Raw genomic sequence first — 21,136 nt, 5'->3', positions numbered from 1 at the left:
CTATTATTTTATTTCTACAATAGCAATTAGATAACACATAAGTACACTTGGCACTTTTCTGAGCACTTTATTTGCATTATATCATTTAACCGGCATGTGAACCCTAGGTGACAGGTATTGTATGTTAGTAGGGTTATTTTATAAAAGAGAAAATTGGAGCAGAGAAATCTACATGCTTATACAAAGTCACATAGTAGTAGTTGAGTAGACACTATTTTAATGCAGGCTCTTTTAAGTTTCAACATGAACTTTCAAAACTAACTTCTTAAACATCCTTGCTTGATAAACATTTAGCAAAGATGGAAACATTCCACTATGTTGTCCAATATGATAGTCACTACTTACATTTAGTAATGAGCACTTGAAATGTGTATACATTGATTGAAGAATTTAATTTTAATTTTATTTCATTTATTTAATTTTAAATAGTTAAATGTGCTAGTGGTTACCAAATTTCACAGAGCACCTCTAGAAAAATGACATTAATAAGAAAATAATACATTTTGTGGGTTTAGTTATTTTTCTTCATGACATTTCCCATATTATTAACTAAAAAAAAAGAACAATAACCACATTGTTTATCTGTATGTCAACTAGTTATACTTATTTTAGGAACATAACATTATTTGTAGATTATGATAATAGACATATGAGAAACAGTTTTCTCTAAATTTCTTTAGTAAAAGCAACTTTGTTAAGCACAGTATGTATTGAAAATTTAAATACAATGACTGGATTCATATACTTTAGTTTCAAAAAGTTATGTTTCCAAAATCTACATAATTTTAAAGCCCATTTTACAAATTGCATAATTGTTTGTTCATTAAAACAATTTGCACTGTATGACAGCATTTCATTCTGCCTACCTTAATAAAACCACAAAGTTCAAACTCATGTATTTGCTATATGTACTTAAAATATCACTGATAATTAAAATAAAAAATCTCTATTCATTTGTAGCATAATGAATAATCATTTTGATTAGTGGCTTTTAAAACATTGTAAATATGTAAGGTTAGTATCTGTTTTTTTGAACTACCTGAAATGAGGTTTTATAAGTGAGGATATTTTATACAAATGGACAAGCTACAGAAAGATTTCATAGCCAGAGACATCTGAAAGGTATTGGCTATTTGCACAACTCTTATGTAGAGCTGTCACCAGTGTTGCTTTTATAATTGTAGTTTTGGTTACTGCTGATTTATTTATTTATTTATTTATTTATTTATTTATTTATTTATTTATTTATTTGTTTGTTTGTTTGTTTGTTTGTTCATTTATTTATTTATTTTGTGGTAGGAATTCTAAGATACAAATGTTTTGGAATCAAACATTTTAATCCTTTTTTAATTAATAAAAAGTTTGGTTTTTTGCACAACCAAAGGATAAAACAATTAAAAGTTAGTTTCTGTTAAAACATGTACTTCCCATTTCTATTCAAACTCTACACATATTCACCAGATAGTTCTAACATGGCTTTTCTACTGTTTGGGAAAAAAATATATGTATATATTTATGTATATAATATATGTATATATATATATATATATATATAAATAATCCCTTTTTAAATAAGTGAATGGCAGGATAAATACCATACTATCATTCAATATTTGTGTGGAATAATTTTTACGTTAATGATCAGGTAATATATGTTTCCTATTCTGTGAACTTTGTAATAAATAAAAATAAATGTTACTGTCATTTTTGAATTTTTGAATGCAAATATGAAAAAATGCATTGCTCCATTTTACATACTTAACACTGCAAACATGAATATTGGTAGAATGTTTAGAATAATATACCATAACTGTGGTACCATCATATAATAGATATTATACAGCAATAGAAATTAAATTACTGATGAACTCAACAAACTTTAAAATTTGATTACATCTGGGGGGAGGTGTTAATGGCATGTAGTGGGTAGAAGCAAAGCTACTAAGAATACAATGAATACGACAGACTCTATGACAAATATTATCCAGCCCAAATATTAGTAGTGCTAAGACTGACAACCACTGTTGTCATGGTGTAGATGTAAGAAAATCAATTATTAAACATCTAGAAATAACAGTTCTAAGAAACAAAAATCTTCCTTAGCTAGGGTGAGGCAACAGTATCCTAATAGGATCATAGGCATGAACAATAGAAGAAAAAACCCCAAAAAACTTGGACTTCAAAAAATAAAAAGTTTTGATCTTCAACATTCATTGTTAACAAAATAAAAACGGAGGTCCAAACACAGATTAGAGACAAGATTTTAAAAAAAATATCTGGCAAAGCACTTGCATCAAGAATATACGAGAATAAAGAACATGCACAACTCACAAATGAGGCAATCAACAATTAAAATAAAAGTAAAAAATTTCAAAAAATACCTGACCCAGAGATATATGCATGGAATGTGTACTAATGAAATATGCACAAAATAAGTATTAATTACAAAAAATCAATTAAAACACAAATGAAATATCACTATATGTCTGATAAAGTAAAATTAAAGATTGAATATACCAAGTGTTAGTGAGGATGTTCATGGGATATAACTGGGACTGTTAGCACGGCTGTTGGGAATTTAAATGGGTACAAACACTTTGGATAAGAATTTGGCAGTTTCTTGAGTGTTAAGAATATATCTACCACATCTATCCCAGTCCTAGGTTTATGACCAAAAGTAACCAAAACATATTTCCACACAGGGGCATAAACACATAGGTTCACAGTAGCTTGATTTGATAACCATAAACTGAAAACAGCCCAGATATCCAATGAGTTACTATATAAACATTTGTGCTATAACCTAACATGGAGTACCACTCATCATTCAAAGACACATAGCAACAAAAACACATTTCAAAATAATTGTACTGAGTAAAACAAGACAAAAATAGTGCATACTTATTATTCAATTATTAAACTAAAAATGTCTATTTTTATTAAAGTGAGAGAAATCAGGCCACTGGTTGTCAGAGTCTATTTTAGCTATGGATTTCTAGAAACTGAAAAATACAATTTGACAAACAGAAATACCTTTATAATATCTTTCCAATATGTCTCTTTAATTGTAATTAAATAAATACATATTATCAAGACTTTATAATCACTAAATTCTAGGGTACACACACATGTGTATGTGTGTATATATAAATGCAAATACATGCATGTACATATACACATATGTATAATTTCTTTCTGTTATAAATAGGCAATTATATTGCATCACTAAATTCTTGGGATATATATATATATATATTAAGTAAACTGACGAATGCAATATGCAGAAAATTAAAATGGTGTTCAAATAATTAAAATATTTTCTCTGAAAACATGGTATCAGCTTAATCCAGTATATATTAATGATACCTCTTAAAATCTAATTTATTCCTTATTATAAAGCAATGAGCTATGAAAGGGTTTCCACTAATAAATGTAATTTGGAAATGGGATGGACATAAATAATTTGATAGGTAAATAGTAAAAGTAATGAGACACAATTAGATGGCCAACTTTTAGAACTTATGGAATTATAAAGAAGGAAATAATAGATGTAAGAAATCAATTACACTGCTTTCTCTATCAGGTGTTCAATATCTTAGTTGTTTGAGAAAGACCAATATGTATAAATATTTTGAAAATGTAAATCATATACAAATATGAGTAATTATCATCAGTCCATTTTAAATATTCAGCCCTATCTCTAGTGAGATTGGGTGCTACAGCTCAAAAGCCTGAAGTTAAGTTTTTCCCCTGAGAACAATCTGTTGTCTAAAGAAAGGGATTAGTGATGTGTAGAATAAGTCCCACATGAACATTTTTAAATGAATAGTGGAAGAGGTTTGGGGGTACCCAATATCATTGTTGTTATCACTGGAATATTACTTGAAACGATGAGCAGTGGACAACTCTATTATTTTTGATACAGTGTTCAATACAGATACAACTGAGGAAGGAAGGCTTGGAAGAAGGAAATCAGGTGGAACCTTTATAGATGTACTTTACAAAAATAGATCCATTGTTATATGGGGTAACACGCTCAGTTATTATGGATAAACAGCCAATGTCATTGTGTGACTACACCGCTGTACAGCGATAGCTAATGATCTTTTAGTGTATGCAAAAGTGCATACCCTTCATTGTCCTTTAGAAGTTTTATAGCATGGTGCTACAGAAAGAAAAAGGTTCTTGGAGAAAATTCAAGTTCTTCTGGCTGCCAATTCTCAGTCCTAATGATTTACAAACCTGGTGTAGTTTCTGCATTCTAGTGCATGATAAGATTCTCTTACTTGCTGTCTTCTGGTGAGATGGAACAATATGACTAGTTTGGGCCTAGGAGCTGTTTGAAGAATGTATATGTGTAATTTCCTGCTGACTGGGGTATTTAATTGAGGTAGCAAGAGGGAAATTAGGGTGAAGAGTACACAGAAACTCTATACTTTTGGCAACTTTTCTAAATCTAAATTTCTGTAAATCTAAAATTATTCTATCACAAATTTTACTAATTTTAATGTAGCAAATCAAATCTAACAGTATATAGAAAGAAAATTCATCATGACCAACTAAGTTTATTACAAAATTATAGAGTTGTTTTATTATTTGAACATTAATAAATAAAACTTTAGTTACTATACTGGAAATGTATGATAATCTTATTTAATAATCTAATCTTAATTAATGCAGAAACAAATGAAAAAATTCAAAAATCCATCATTGCTAAAAACTCTTAGCAACTTAGGAGTAAAGGGAAATGTCCTCTATTTCATAAAAGGCATCTACATAAAAACTTACAGCTAATATCATCCTTAATGTTGAAAGACTGAATGCTTTTCCACTCAGATGAAGAACAAACCAAAGATGTTGATTCTCACATTTCTGTAGTGGTTAAAGCCAGTGTGATAAGACAAGATAATAAATAAATGCAGGTCATCAGGAAAATGTTAAAGTTTTTTTTTTCTTTTTCTTTCCTATACAGAAATACAAAGCCTACAGAAAAGCTATTTGAATTTGTGAATTTAACAAATGCGGCAGACAGAAATATTTTTGTATTGTTTGTTTTGTCAGCCAAACCCAGTCTCCTTTCATTTACACATTTTCTTATTTACAAAGTGGATCACAATTGCTATGCTATTGCTTTTCCTTGCCTATTCTTCTTTCCCAATGCCTGTGTCTTTTGTCTCTCAAACTCTCTTTCTCGCTGGGAGATTATATATATATATATCTTATTAATGTGCCTTATTTTGTGGCTTTAAAATTAAAATGAAGTTCAGCTAACAGAGACCAAACTCAAGTGAATGAACTAGTACGTTTTTGACCCTTTATTACAAACTATCTAAAAAATTTAAACTGAAGTTTTGTATAATCTTTTCTAATATTGTTCAAGTGACTTTTAAATTATAAAGCGATCTTTAATCTTTAAAAAACTTTGTTTCAACTTACTTTAAGATCAAATTTTTCCCATATATATATATAGATATATATAGATATAGATATATATAGAGATAGATAGATAGATAGATGTATATGATTTGAGAATTTTAATTACAGGGATTTAATATTAGTATACTTTTGAATAGTCTTTGCAATATTATGATTGCACATATATGAAAAAATTCATGTGTTGCTCAATTTCCAGAATTGTTAGATGGCAATACTTTCACAGTATTATATAAATGCCAGGTGATACCTTCCATGTTCAGGAGACAACTGAGCTTTTGTTTCATTTGGAGCCTGTTTTGTTATTTTAAAGTGAATATTTACTAAACGTATTAATTAATGTGAGTGCAATGTGGAGGTAGCACTTAATAGAAGCTTTATAGGCTCTCAGGAATATAATATGTAAAGAAACGTGGACAGGACAGTAATGGACTTAGCAATGTATTTATTACAAAAAAAGAGTAAAATGAGGAAAAGTCACAGATGTCAAAGTCTATAATACAGAAACTAATAAATGAAACAAAGTGTATGCTTTTAGGTAGTTTGTATCACTTATGAAGTTATTTCACCTATAGTGCTCTTATGTAGTATGTTCTATGTAGGTTGATTTTTAGTTGATAGAATTGGAGCATGCATTCTATGATTATATAGTATATAAGAAGTATTAAAATAATGCTTGAGCCTTAACAAGGTCAATAAAATAATAGTATGGTTAATTTAGATAATGTTAAGCAGTTTGTTATGATTAAATTTACCAAAAATTTCAATGTTTCAAAAAGCAATTTGTACAAAACACAATGAGTTATTTCTGCTTTTCAATACATTGTTGTTATACATTTAATTGGAGGATTCTCTTTAATCATAAAGAGCAATCTTTGTATTGATTCCTTGAACAGATTATAGGTAGGTTGTGAGCATTCTGGAGGTCATTATTTCTAAATTGCAAAGAATCAAGCAGTGATTATCAAAGTACAAGAGTGCTTGATAACACAATCAAGAATTTACATAATTCATTATGATCTCTTTATCCAGAAAGATGTAATGTGAGCATGCAGTAGGAAGATAAATTATAGAAAATTGTCTGCTTTCAGCTTCATACATATTTAAAAGAAAGATTATTTTTTTGATAAAATAGGCTCTGCATTTTCAAGGCTGTTATGTGCAAAGTTATTACGCTCCCATTGTTACAGGACTTAACGCTCACCTTGATTTTCATCTCAATGTCTATATATAAAAGCATCTTTATAAATATTATTTTTATAATGCATGAATATAATGTAATATAATATATTATATGCATATGCACATAATAGTTTTTTAAAGTTTAAAATAATCACTGGTCACTTTTGGAAACCAAAAAATTTTCATTTTTTTAAATTTTTTTTTTTTGGTCTTTCTCCTTTAATTACTATCACTCATTCTAAAATTCTTTAGAAATCTTCAGTGGAAAACCTAATGGTGATTTTATTAAAATGCTTCAAGTTCAAACCATGGTATATAAAAATGATGATTTGTATTTTAATTCCTGCTACAGTTTTAAAGACTTTTACTATTTTATGCTGGCTATATTTTCTCTATCTCAATTTTGAAATACAAAATAAAAATTAAATACATAACTTCAAAGATGATTAATACAATCCCATATTTTAATATAATTAATGTTTTATTAAAGGAAAATGACATTATTTCTTATGGGTACATATATTATATATGTATATATGCATGTGCATATATATATATATATATATATATATATATAGAGAGAGAGAGAGAGAGAGAGAGAGAGAGAGAGAGAGAGAAAGCAAAGGAGAAATACAAAAAAATGTGTACACATTTTAAGAAAGGAAAACTGTATTAAAATTATAACACTCAATATATACCAATAATAAAGATTAATACAATTCATGTGTATACTTTTTTTTGATTTAATACAATTCATGTGTATACGTTTTTTTGATATACACCTGGTATGTCAAATGTCAAAGAGTAAAAATAAATAAAACACTTTCCAGTTAGTTAATTGTATTATAGAGCCTTGGTTACTAAATAGTTTGTTATATTTATATTTGATATTTGATCTATTCTTTTACATATCTGATATCTCAATGGTTCATATACACTAACTTGTATATAAATCAGGCTGAACTAAAGAACTAAAATGATAACCACAATAACAATAATTCCATTTTTCTTAATCTTGTTTGTGAAATAGATTTAAACAAGGGGTTGTGTTCTATATGATGATTTTGAAAACTTCTAAACCACCCCCAAATCTTTCCCTAATATCAGCTCCTTCTTCTGTTTTACATCTTTTGGTAAAGTAACACAATATATGAACATTTTAATCAACCAGAAATTTGATGGATAGCCTCAGGTCATTTCATTTTCCTTGTTACCTTTAAGGATCAATCACGTCGCCCAATCTATCCTGATTACTGTGTATCTCTTTATCGAGGCTATGAAGTTCATCAACTATTACTACTTTTCTGAGTTCTCCATGCTGCTGCCATCTTCAAACCCTATGGCACTACAACTAGAGATGTATTTCTAAGGAAACAGTTTTACAGGACTCTTATGCTTGAATAGTTAAACAACCTTCCCTTGTTCTCAAAATGAGTTTTAATCTACTGAATGTAGCATCCAACAATTTTATGACCAGAATGACTTTTTTGTATTTTTCCACTTTATACTCGTCTGTTCTGTGATTTGTCTCTATGTTGTCAACTGTCTCCTATTCCACACACTTGCCCTTCTTCCTATAATATTTCTAACTTTATTTTACTTACATACTGGAAATTTCCTCGCAGTTAATAATATTGACTTCAAATCCTTTTATAATCTGTCAATCCTAAAATTTAGATAATAATAGTTAAAATTTCCATACACCTTCAGAGTTCCCTGTATACATTTCTATAGAGAAATCATATTTTGCAATGCTTGTTTTTCACATTTCTCTACAAATAGGCTCCAATATCCTTCAGGATATTAGGAGCCTCAGAGCCTGGTTTAAACAGGAGTTCATTACTTGTTTGTATAATGAGTGAACACGTCAAAGATAAATTAATGGATTAACTAATTATTCTCTTCCCTCCTTCTTTCCTGCAAAATTAAAGCTTAATGATAAAAATGGTTAAAATTTAGTGCTAGAATGAATGTTTCCAAAGTGAAACTTATATTCCTTCTCTGATTAATATTCCAACAGTGATTACTCTGTCAGACTAACTAGCAAGCGTATTGAACAGCCAGTACTGAGAGGCCAAGAATGATTTTTTTAATTAGTATGTGAATAAAAGAGAAGAAAATAAATAAGCTATAGAAACAGAGAATGGGGTTGTGTGAACCTAATTTTTAAAATCTATGTATGTTTATACTTAGAGAAGAGTCTTAAAATTTCTTCTAATTGTGGTTAATTTTCAAAATAAGATATTCTCCAGTTTTCTAAAATGAAAGTTTAGTATTTTAAAGCTGTTCCACACTCTTCTATCTTTTTAATCATTTACAAATTAAAGAATGATTATTGACAGGCAACACTTTAGTAGGATGGTGAAAAGCAGTCACTATATAGACGAAGTACCTTACAAGGGAGTCAAATTACTTGTTTCTAAAGAAATACACTCAAACGGTAAATGTTTTCCAATGAAAGAAATAAGTAATCTTAAAAATGCATCCCATTCAATCAGATTATAAAAATAACTATTAAACATTATTTTTCCCTTCTCTTTATTTCTACTTCTACAAGTTATACTTGTAAAAAGTAAGTAGTTTTCAACTTTAGTATTTCATCCCATTTGTATGAAATACATCAAAAAGAAAGGAAGAGACAAGTCATGTAAGCCAAAACAGGATGTGCAGTTTTGTATGGGGAGAAGAGAAAGATAAAAGACTAAAAAGATTAAAAAATAAAAAGAAAGAATCAGAATAAAGGGGTAGAAATAAAAGATTGTGTAAAAGTGGTTGCTTCTAAATAATCATTTTTAGTTGAGTTTAATATTTTCAAAATAATAATTATTTTTTTCATAAATTTTTCCTCAAAACTAAGAGCCTGAGATGTGAATTATTGAAGTGAGGCATCAAATAATATAACAGTATCCAAAGAACCAAGCTGGCATCTTCTCTGAATTGACACTATGCTAGCTGAGATGTATGGACACATGCTGATGGAGATGAAACTGAGGATGTTTGGCTTGGCTTTAGGTCTGCTTCTCCATTAACTTGTATGGATACCCTTGGGCAGAGTGTGCTGTAGCAACCTGGTGTCTTAAACAATGGAATTGGTCTTCTATTATGATTTCTTTTTAATTTTAATTTTTTAGAATTTGGGAAGAAAAGTCATAACTCTTAGTCAATGAATATGAAAAAAGTCTTAATGTTAAAATTATTTTTAATGTCTTACAAACTCATTACTGTACTTCTAGTGGTTTTATTTCATTGGGGTCTAGTGTACATTAATTTTTCTAATGTTCCAAACTACCTCGATGCTGAGAAGTTCTATAAAAGTAATAAATATATTTCTCCTCTTTGGATTTTTAGGTTTATTTTATTAATCTTGTCAAAGAAATAAGATGCTAGTGACTTATTTAATTTTGGATGGGTCTGGATAATAATGAACATCTGAACATTGTTTAATGCAGAAATTGCCCCTAAGCATATATGCCTCCTAAACATAACTTTCTTAATAAAGGTGGCCTTTATACTATATACTTTAGGGAAGACATTTTGATAATCTTAAAAACATTTTATTTAATAGAAATTAGAACAATTAGAACAATACCCAAATCCACATGCTGAAATTAATCTTGGACCATTTTAACATACACATATTTATGTGTCTGTGTTTGAAAAAATGTAAATTATAAAAATACAATCAGAGAAGTCCTGTTGTGTGTGACCATTGGAATATGCCATACATTATTAAAACAAACAAACAAACAATCAAACAAGAACAAAAAAACACCTCAGCGTAATTGGAATAGTTGACCAGAAAAATTAAAATTTTCCATTGCTAGAATTGATACTGGGAAAAAAGAGTTCTTGTATCATAGCAGGAAAGAATTCAAGGATATATGGAATAGAGAAAGTGGTGGATTTATTAAGAGAAAGGAAATAATACACTCCGAAACTATCGGGAGATGGGCAGGCCAGGAGAAGGGAGCTGCACCAAAGAACTAAGAAGCTTAGGATTTTATTCGAATGAGGGCACAAAATATTCATATTTTAGGGGTGATGTCACAGGTGTTCCCAGGTGCGTCCCCTCTGATCACACCTCCCTTTTGGGAGGTGGAATAGCTGCAACTTTTTTTTTAAAGAATCATCTCATTTCCACCTTTATTTCCCACTCTTCCTCCTTCCGTCCTGCCCCTCTGTCCCTGTGGCCCTATCTTTTCTGCCTACAGTAACAGTATGACAACTAAAGACTTCTTGGTCAAACAACAAATTGACTACTAAAGATGTTTCATAAAAATTGACAGCACAGTAGTAACTGTATGACGGTAATAGCTGCTCTGTGCATTAACTGGTAGAATTTTAGAATAATTTCTTCTTGTTGTCTACCATTTGATTAGTCCCTTTAAATAAATCAGAGATCTTTGAGTTTTAAAAAAGACTTTATAATGCATGCTTTACTTTAAACTGACTAGAACAGAGGTTGGCAAACTGAGGCTCGCGAACAACATGCGGCTCTTTGGGGACGTTCTGTCTCAAAAGTTTGCCGACCCCTGGAAGAGCCAATCCTGTCTCACACAATTTAAAAATTATTCAAGAGCCATAAATATATTTTTACACAATTGCCTTTATGTGAATAATACCTTTTAAAAACTATATAAGTGAAACTATGATAGTTTTATTTTCATTTTCAATTTTACTTCAGAGCCTGTGACTCACAAGCCGCAGTTTGCTGACCCCTGGCGGCTATTCTGTCTCAAAAGTTTGCTGACCTCTGGACTAGAATATTTGTAGGACAATCATTTCAACTAAATGTAAACTTTTAGATAATTTTGAGCATGATTTTATTTTTTGTATTTACTGTTTTTCTAATACACTTTAAGAAAGGAAGGAAAAAGGAAAGGAAAGCTTGAACATGAAGTTACTTTCTTTAAAAATATATGAGCTTTAAATGGCTGTTCATATGACTGATAAGTACATTTCTTAGTTGTTTGAATTAAAATTTAATGAAAAATTAGACTACTTCATTGTTTTTAAAATTAGCTATTAACATATAAAAATCACAAAACAGACACAATCGAAGAGTTACAGGTGATTATCAGATAAAAACAGCATGAAGACAATTTTAAATGTAATGTTGATTGCTCTACTTAATAATATTTTAATTGCTGTTGATTGAAATGTGTGGAAAAAATCTCAATATGATTGACATAACATTGCCTTCAGGTAATGCTAATTAAGTGTTGCATTAGCAAATAAATCTACCCACACTTGCCTTTGATGTGAAGAATAGCCATAGCACTGAAATTTAAAAATAACTTTAAGTTAATGTTAACTATGTTAATATGGGGTTATATTTATATTCAACATAAATCAACATTACAGATGGAATGTGAGAGTGACATTCTTTGTTATTTCGGATGAGACACAAGGAAGCTAAATCTCTCACCCCTTTCTCATTCCATTAATAGCTTTACTGATGTCTAATTAATATAAAATGAATACACACATTTAAAGTATACAACTTGATGCATTCAATTGCTAAAATATTTATGTCACTGAATAGTAGTACTTCTTTGTAAGGATATACCGAAATTTGTTTATTCAACCTCTTGCTGACAAACATTTGGGTTGTGTCCACACGTTTCTATTGCAAGTGAACATTTGCGTTCTTCATATTGTGGTCATATGCCTTCATTTCTTTTGATACAAAGCAATAAGTGGTAAAAATAAGTGTATTTTTAACTGATGTGAAACTGCCAAAATATTTCCAAGCGTGATTGTACCATTTTATATTCCTACCAGTGATATAAGAGAAATCAAGTTGTTCTATACCCTTGCCAACAATTCATATAGTGTTTTTTTGTTTTTTTTGTTTTTGTTTTTGTTTCCAATTTAGCCATTCTGTTGTTAGTGTGGTTGTTTTAAAATATACCTCAGATTTTGTTTTTATTCAGATGTGGTGAGGTCAAGAGACCAGGAGAAGATTGTCATTTAAAAGATAGCTTAAGGGCCGGCCGAGTGGCTCAGTTGGTTAAGAGCTCGCTCAAGAGTTTGAGCTCTGAGCAACAGTGGTTCGAGTCCAGCCCGAGCTGAGCAGCTGCTGAGCTGCCAACAGGTAGCAGGATGGCTCAGCTAAAAAATAAATAAATAAATAAATAAAAATAAATAAAAATAAAAGATAGCTTATTACTCAGTTTCCAAGACTAGGAAAGAAGCACATTGTGCTACACAGGGCCACGCGGGGAAACACCTGGATTTGATCAGGAGGCAAAAGACTGAGGGGAAACATGGGCAAAAGCCTTCATTGTTATTTTCATGAGAAGCAATGGATAAGGCATGATAAGCAACTAAACAGGTTTGGGATTGGCTAGTTTGAATAATTTCAGCTGGCTCTGGGGTATAATGGTGGTATCTACCTGTTGGGTATCTGACCCTGGCAGCTATAGCAGCATAGTGTCCAGCATTTCAAAGTATTGATAAAGCAAAGTGGGTGAGATATGGACTCTGGGTTGGTTGTTTTGCATATCAAAGGTACACTTACAGGCAAGCTGTTCCCAATCTTTAGGAATTAGCTACCCGGGAGGGGCATTCTTGCATTCTATGCAGGGTTTGTAAGATGCAAAGATATCAAAGCATCATAAAATATAGAAAAAACATTTGAAACATGATTATTATAGTATGTCAATGCAGTTTTATTATTCATTTCTAAAATAACTAACAATGTCAAGAACCATTTCATGCACATTTTGGCATTTGTATATGTTCTTGAAGAGTATATACAAGTGTTTTGCCCATTTTGTATAAGATCGCTTGTCTTCTCATTAAGATGTAAGCTCTTTATTTAAGATAAATTTCTTTGTGAGATTCATATTTTTAAAATACACATAGTGTGTATAGTTTGCTTTTTATTTTGAAAAGTAAAAGGCTTAATTTTTTAATTTGATAAGGTACAATTTATTAATTACAGTATTTCTTCTATAGTTTATGCTCTTTGTGTTGTACTTAAATAATTGTGAAGCCCATGGTCACTGAGATTTTCTCTTATATTATATTCTACAGATTTTATAATTTTGGCAATAACAATGAGGTCATCTATGTTGACATATTCTTTATATATAGTATGTGATATGGATCAATATTTTCTTTTTTTTTTTTGGCATGTGTCCCAGTGTGATTTGTTGACAATTGTCTTTTCCCCATTAAATTATGTTGACACTTCTGACAGTAACCAATTGAGCAGGTATGTGTAGTTTTATTTCTTGAGTCTCAATGTTTTTACATTGCACTGCTTTGTTTATCTTTATGTCAATACCAGAATGTTTTGATTAGTGTACATTTATAGTGTATCAGGCAGTATAAGTCCTCTTTCTTTGTTCTTATTTTTCAAGATGTCCTTCCAAAATCCTTTGCATTTGCATGTTTTGCAAGTTTCTTAGGTATATAATGAGGATTGCCTTAAGTCCATTGTACAATTAGGGGAGAATTGATATCTTAACAATAAACACTTTTCTGATGCATGAAGATGGTATATCTCTCGATTTATTTAGGAATCTACTGTCTCTGAGCAATATTTTATAGTTTTTATTTTGCAGATCATTCACCTATTTTATAAATATATTTCCGCATAGTACATATCTTGTTACTATAAAATGCATTGCTTTTATTTAAATGTGTGAATTTTTTACTCAATACAATTATTTTATTTATATTGATCATATGTCATGCAACAATGCTAAACTCACCTATTCAATTTTATAACTATTCTATAGGATGCTTAATATTTTCTACATAGACAATTGTGCTTTATGTGAATAAAGGCAGTTTACTTTTTTTCTGATCTATATGTGTTACAAAATATATATATTTGTCATGGCTTATTTGTTTTGCTAATACCTAAAGTGAAATGTCTAATGTGAGTGATGAGAGCTGATATCCCTGCCTTGCTCTTGATGCTAAGGAGAAAACAAAAACATTTAATTTTTCACCAAAAAAATATAACGTTAAGCACTGTGTTCTCTTTAAATGCACTTCATCTATTTCAAAAGTCCCCTTCTAATTTCATTATGCTGAGAGTTCTCAGCATTATTTGGGTTACAATTTAGTCAAATAATTTTCTGCATCTTTAAAGGTTTAATTTGTTGATTTCCTTTCTGTTAACTTTGTGAATTGCTTTGATTGATTTTCAAATGATAAGGGAACTTAACTTTCCAGGCTAAATTTCAACATGTCATGATGCATTATTATTCTAATACATTGTTGAAATTGATTTTCCAAAATTGGGTTAGGGAGCTTTACATACATTTTTCATTTGTAGATTGATCTGTTAGTTTGCTTGTAATATCTTTGAGAGGTTTTGGATATCATGGCAAGGCTGGCCTCACAGAATGATTTGTGAAATATTCATACTTCTTCAATTTTCTGGAATATTTGATTAGAATTTATATTGTGTCTTCTTTAAAAAAGTATGTTAGATTTTACCAGTAAAGCTATTTCAGATTGGGATTTTCCTGTTGAAAAATTTTTAACTATGTATTAAATTTCTTTAATAAATACAGGATGGTTCAGATTATCTTATTTTTTCCTAGAATAAGCATTGACAGCCTTCTACAGATTGGCTCATTTCATGTGCATTTTCAAATTTATGAAATGTTTATAATTTAGTTATTTTCCTTTCAATGTCTCTAGGATCTCAAGTGATATTCCTTATCCTGTTTGTAATATCGGTAATCTGCATGTTTCCCTTTTTCTTAGTCAGTGTGCTAGAAAGTAAATGATTTTATTGTTATCAAAGAAACAGATTTTAGTGTTTTCTATTTTTTGTTTTCTATATCAGTAATTTCTGCTTTCTTTCCTTTCTACTGTATATTTTGAGTTTAATTGGCTTATTTTAAGTTAATTTGAAAGCTCAGATCATTGATTTTAGATGTTCTTTCTTAACATTGGTGTTGAATCCAATCAATTTCTCTGTAAGCACTGTTTTACCCTCACCTCACACATTTTGATATGTTGTAATTTTATTTTATTGTGTCTAAACACTTTACTATTTCCCCAAAAGTTTTAATTCTTTTGACCCATACATTTTATGTTTTATTTGCTTTTAATATTAAATATTTTCAAAATATGTGGAAAATTTTGTTATTGATTTGTACCTCAACGTCATTGGCATCAGACACCACACCTTATATGCTTTGAATGCTTTTAAATTTACTGAATTTTTGTTTATGGCCCAGGATCTGGTCTGTCTTCATAAATATTCTTTTTTATTCATTTTTAATTTAATTTAATTGTAGTAAAAAAGCATACTCTATATGCTTTTAATCTAAATTTTAAGACTTTCTCTATGGCCTAGTACTATGTTAATTTTTATAAATTTGAGAATCTACTTGAATAAATATTCTGCATTTTGCTATCATCTATATATGCCAATCGAATCACTCTTTTTTTTAATATTGGTGTTTGAATCATCTATGCTCTTAACTGATATATTTCTTGGTCAACTTCCATTACCAACTGAGAAATATATGTTAAAATCCTACATTATTAATGTGGATTTTTCTACTTTCCCTTTTATTTCTACCTGGTTTAACCTTTTTAATCTAATACTAGCTCTAAACAAATATAAGATTATTGTGTCTTTTTGGTACATAAAATCATTTTATTGTCATAAAATATTCACCTTTATTTTTCATGATAATTTGTTTTATTACTTACGTTTCCCAATATTATTATAGCTTACAGTAGGTTTATTTAACTTTTTTCCTATTTATCAAATCCAAGGCTGAGAGAATCAATTATCTCCACTCTTTTAATTTCTACTTCAGCCAATAACAGTGTTGCCCTTGGGATCCTATCCTGCTTGAACCACAGAAAAGGTCTCCCCCTTGCATATATATTTGCCCCATTAAAATGCATGTACAAAATCTATATAGCAAATATGTCATCCTAAGTGCCTGCTTACCCTTCCTAATTCATAGTTCCTGGTGTTCTCTGTTCCCTTAAGATGCTCTTAGTGTTACACTAGTTCAAATACATATATTTAAAAATTAATCCAGCACATTCCCGAAAATAAAATTCAGCAATTTTTTTGACAAAAACAAAAATATCAATAAAGAAAACTGACAGATTAAAACTAAAGGAAAGGCATTCTAGTATGCATGAATCAAAATAAATTTGATGAGTGCATTTTTATCAAAGGCTATAAACAGAAAGCATTTAAAATTTTCAAAGGAATAAAAAGTTAAAAGGTATAAGTTTGCAAATATATATTAAGTAATCATACAATTTCAAAAATGTATTAATGTTGACCCTTGAATAATGTGGGGTAGGAGTTAGAGGCACCAAACCCCTTTGCAGTCAAAACCCATGTATAACTTTTGGCTTCCCCAAACTTAACTACTAATAGCCTACTTTTGACTGGAATCCTTACCAATAAAATAAACAATCTATTAACACATATTCTGTATGTTATATGCATTAGATACAGCTGTTTTACAATAAAGTGAGCTAGAGAAAAGAAAATGCTATTAAGAAAATCTTACGGAAGAGAAAACACATGCACAGTATTTTTTGGGAAAAAAATGCATATAAGTGGACCTGTACAATTCAAACCTGTGCTGCTGAAAGGTTAATTGTATATGAATAAAAATGGATATAAAGAAAAGAATAGATCATTAATACAAAAAGTAATAGATACCTCTACAATTTGGCAGAAATATATGTCTCTTAAGATATCAGTAAAATATTAATAAGCCAGTTGTCTAAGCCTGTATAATTTTTCAGGTAAAATCTTAAATATATAATTTTTATTTTGAAACAGTCTAAATGCTTTAAAAAATTCTATTATGTCTTGAATTAAAATTAAATATCATTAGATTTAAACTAAGGACATTGAAGAGTTTAAAACTCTGATGCAATACATTAATTAGAAAAAATTAAACTGGAAAAATTGAAATATTAAAATTAACAATAACTTATTTTAAATGAGTATTATTTTTGTACAAACATTAACATAATATTAGAACATTTAAAAAAAGAATAAAAATAAAAAATAACATAGGATAATGCATTGGCCTGAATAATTTGGATATTCAAAATGGCACAATGAAACAAGATAAGTATATAAGTTCGAATGAATTCAAGAGATTTATAAATTATATTCATAAAAGAAAAAGAGCAGAGTAAAATCAAACAAATACAATGAAAAAACTAACAAAGTAGAATGAAATGAACTTTAGATCAAATACTATCTGTTATATCAATAAAACCAAAGTACGCCTTTTGAAAAGACTATCAGAGTATTGAAATTATGCCTAAATTAAGAAAAGAGATCTATGTATAAAAATATCAACTGAAAATTAAAACAATCACTGCAGATTTATGATCCACGAATTATGCAGACTTAGTGTTAATTTTTATTAAGTTTGTTAGAATAATTAATATTATATATGTAAATGGATTTTAACTAATTCTTCCCATAAAATGGAGGTATCATTCCACAATTTAGGGAAATAAAAATATGGACTCAGACCCAAAAAATAACCTGATTATCAGTTCGGGTTTTCTGTCTTCCCTGGGGCTTCCTTCATGTCATGGAATATGGCAAGCTTGGGAACCAATGATACATGGTTTGTGTATTTAGCGCAGACATGGTTACCTACTCACCTATTCTCCCCTTCTCTTACCAGGTCATCTGAGCCAGATCTACAGAAACTGTTTCCCACAGACAGACACCTGAGGACATCTTAAGTAAGTGACTACACACTCAGTGTAGCCATCCAGATGGTGTTATAATCCACTGTCAATGTCAAGAAGCACTCTGGCCAAAAAAAAAAAAGCTAGAAAAGGGGCACAGCCCATTGACTACTGGTTTCATCTGAAGATCTGGGGAAGACAGGGGATTCTTTACATGCTCATGTGATTCAACTCACATACCCTAGAATTGACAAGGGAGGCTGAAAAGTATGGACCAGCTTTTTGTATGCAAATGAAAGCCAATGGTAGTGTTCAATGAATTTAAAAAGGCATCCTTGGTGTGGGTCAGAGTGGAGGTGTTCTTTGAGTGTTGAAACAGAGGTTATTTATTAAAAGGTAAATAGATATTTCAATATTTTAACAAATGATAAGTGTTACCATGCATATTACCTGAAGATTAGCTCTGTATATAATTTGGATGTAAAACTCATACAAGTAAAGTGTACACACCTTTATGACAGTCATTTTGAAAATTTAGAGACACTAGATTAGTATTAGGAAAATACATGTGGTGAGAGTTAAACTACTTTATAACATTGCTACCTCTGCAACCATTTTGTATAGCTAAGTGGACTGCAAGGGCCTGAAACTGACACTAGCCCCTCCCTCAAATGCATGCCCTAGACAACAGCCAAAAGACTCACAAATAAGTGTTAAGTTCCTGATATGACTTCACCAACCCACAAGTGATAAATACTCTCTCCTGTTTCCCAGTTTCTTCCCCTAGTGCCTTCCTTAGATAAGATCCTTTAGGAGCTTACCAAAATCCACCTCTTTTTGGTTTGAATTTACCAATCTGGCCCTACTTTGGAAATCCCAGAAGCACTCTATCCAAGGACCCTAATAAAGACATGTGCGCCAGGTCATGCTGCTTGTACTCTGCCTAAACCCTGTGGCCCATCAAGGTATGCTGTGCACCTCCTCCTGGACCTGTGAGCAATAAACTTCTACATTTCACTTTCCCTTGTGGTCTTTGTTGAACCATAGCTCACCATCTGACACCCCACTTTGGACTCTACTTAACAAATTTTAATTTAAAAAAATCACAACAACATGTAAAATGTAAAACTGGATCAACAAGAAATAGGAAACTCTAATATCAATGACCAGCTAAGAAATTATATGGTAAGCAAAACTCATCATTATATCACCTTCCAAAACAAATATGTCCAGCTAATGTTTTTATTAGTTAAAAAAATGTTAAATCTCTATTTCATTCTACAAAATAATAACATAATGAAGATACCTACTTCATTTAATGGACATTTGGTATCAAACTGGAAAATGTCTTTTGAAGAGGTTAATAACATAAGTCAATGCCAGTTATGAAGGTCAATAAAAATAAATAAATACTTATTCACCACCTATGGCAACATGACTAAATAGGTTTTATCCTAGGAAAGAACAATAGTTTGACCCCAGAAAATTTATCAATAAAATCAAACACCTTAGTGCTGCCGAAAGAGTATTGTCTCCCATTAAGGAGCACAATTAGCAGAGGCAGTCCAAGGAAATCCTCATAATTGTCACGACTCATTCCTGTCATGATTGCCCTGTATTTACATGTGTTTTGATATAAGAAACCAATATTTATGCTTTTATGCAATAAAGTAATATTTTTTCCCAAGAATTCTTCAGCAGACTTATATACTAAACGTGGACATTATGCCATAGATATTATTTTGTTCAAGGAGAAGAGTTACTGATTTTAGAGAGTAAGATACTTTGGGGTATCTTGAAGCACACAGGATATCTCTCTACTATATCTTTAATCTAAAAATAGGAAAGCTTCTTTCCTTTATAAATTACCTGTTTTAGTCCTAAAACGAGAGAGGGGAGCTAAAGATTAAAGGCCCATCTGTCTTTGAGGAAAACCTACTCTGTTCATTTGAAGACTGTTTTCTTGTGTTCATAGGGTGTCTTAATACCAAAAATACACATAACCATCCCTTCTCATGTAACCTAGTAATAATTTCTATTAAGTAGTATGACATGCAAAGCAAATGAGTAAGTTATGTTTAGAGTGCATAAGCTGATCAATTTGGTCACATAGAATTCTAGAATGCCCTTCAATAAAGCAGTAATGGAGTAACAGAGAAGGCAGTTAATGCCAAGATGCCACAGAGAATCTTGAAGTATGACTTCTAGTACTAATTGATAGCAAATTGACATTCGCAGATACAATCACAAAACATGATCAGGATGTCAAAATACTAACTTTTCCTCTTATATACTCTATTAGGTTTTAATAAATTTCAATAAAAGCATCGGATAACTTTGAAGATGTTTGATAGTGTTCTGGGATACTATTTTATTTATGCAGTTTTATGTATATAAATCACTTTTTTGACAATCTTTGCTTCCATCTGCTCAGTGAATCCTATTTAAGTCTTATTTCTAACATTTTTATTAAGTGCCATTGATTATGCTCAAACACACTAAACTATTTTTTGTTGTTTTCAACCATATCTGCATTTTTTACCAATTACTAAAAAAATGAAATAAAAAACAACAATAACAACAAATCACCTTAACTTCTTCAGCTACTTTAACAAATATTTTCACATTTCAGGCAAGTTTTGGCAAACAAAGCTATTTGTTTGCAGAAGCAACAAAATATGTCAAAAAGATTCAATAAAATTTCTGCATCATTTGACATCTAATAGAAAGGAAAAAGGAAATGATAATTATTTTACGTATCAAATGAGAACTGTCATGCTGAAACCTGAAAAATATTGCTGAGAACATTCAGTTCAATAATATTTTTTGATTCAGTGGTTTATGTTGA

The sequence above is a fragment of the Hipposideros armiger genome, unplaced genomic scaffold (genome assembly GCF_001890085.2).
Source record: "Hipposideros armiger isolate ML-2016 unplaced genomic scaffold, ASM189008v1 scaffold_654, whole genome shotgun sequence".
Classification (NCBI taxonomy): domain Eukaryota; kingdom Metazoa; phylum Chordata; class Mammalia; order Chiroptera; family Hipposideridae; genus Hipposideros; species Hipposideros armiger.
Note: the sequence above shows the minus strand (reverse complement) of the source record.